This window comes from Priapulus caudatus, unplaced genomic scaffold (genome assembly GCF_000485595.1).
Source record: "Priapulus caudatus unplaced genomic scaffold, Priapulus_caudatus-5.0.1 Scaffold452, whole genome shotgun sequence".
In the NCBI taxonomy this organism is placed as follows: Eukaryota; Metazoa; Priapulida; class Priapulimorpha; order Priapulimorphida; family Priapulidae; genus Priapulus; species Priapulus caudatus.
In genome coordinates, this window is record NW_014577513.1 from 16,267 (window position 1) to 17,568 (window position 1,302).

Here is a 1,302-nt window from a genome sequence, read left to right on the forward strand (position 1 = left end):
GCGCAAGATCTGTTTGCAGCGCTTCGGATCAACACCTCCTTTCGGCAACGCTTGTCTAGTATCCCGTCTCATCTGGATGGCGCTAGTTGTTCTCCACAGAGGATAGAGCGGGAAGGGAAGGACCAGAGTAATGATGCGACTGCATTGTCCGTTGTATTGGTTATACCTGCGTTTATTTCACAATAAATCCATGTGAATATATCACAGTGATATCTTGCCCAGCATCACATGTGAAATACACGTGGTGCATGCACAGATGTGCTTATTGTACGCATATGTGTTTTAATAATTGGTATTTTATTGCTATTTTGACTATAATTAATACATATTTGAGATAAGTGGCACTCGGCTTTATCGGCTATGGACGTTAATTAGAATATCGTTATTTTCCGCTTAGGCTTCTGGTTTAAATAGAACCATTAACCCTATAAGCCTTTTCGTTGCCGCTAGCTGGCGCTAGTATCGCGCATGAGATAGCGTATCCGAGTAACCAAGACGCTAGCTGCACTTGTGTTTTTGGAGGATCGGCGGCAAACGAGTCTTGGTCTCATTGAAATAGGTAGATCTATCTATTTCTATGCTTGGTCTAGTCGTCCGGATCCAATTTTGGGACAACTTATGTGCCATCGTATGGTTATCAAGCCTAAGAGGCCAACTCGGCGCAAATACACTTTTCTACCAGTCAATATGGCGGCTCCCGACTCCGAACCCCTTGCCCGCGCCCGCCTCTACTGTCTGTACTGGGCGCATTGCACAGCTGTTGAACCCGCCTCCTCCCCCCTCCCCCCGCACACACGCTATCACGCGAACTGTATGAGTTACGTTTCTAGAATTAATTACAATTCTAGAAATAATCACTGTGAGTTTCGAGTTAATTGACCCACAATTAACCTAATTAATTAGCAATTATGCACACGCGGTAATGCCCATAGGCTATTATACGCATATCTCGTGAAGAAGTCGAGTTGTGATTCTAGAATTCTACATGCCTAATGATACATGTCTTAGCTATAATCACTGTGAGTTTCGTGTTAATTGACCCACGATTAACCTAATTAATTAGCAATTATGCACGCGCGGTAATACCCATAGGCTATTATACGCATATCTCGTGAAGAAGTCGAGTTGTGATTCTAGAATTCTACATGCCTAATGATACATGTCTTAGAAATAAGCACTGTGAGTTTCGTGTTAATTGACCCACGATTAACCTAATTAATTAGCAATTATGCACGCGCGGTAATGCCCATAGGCTATTATACGCATATCTCGCGAAGAAGTCGAGTTGTGATTCTATAATTC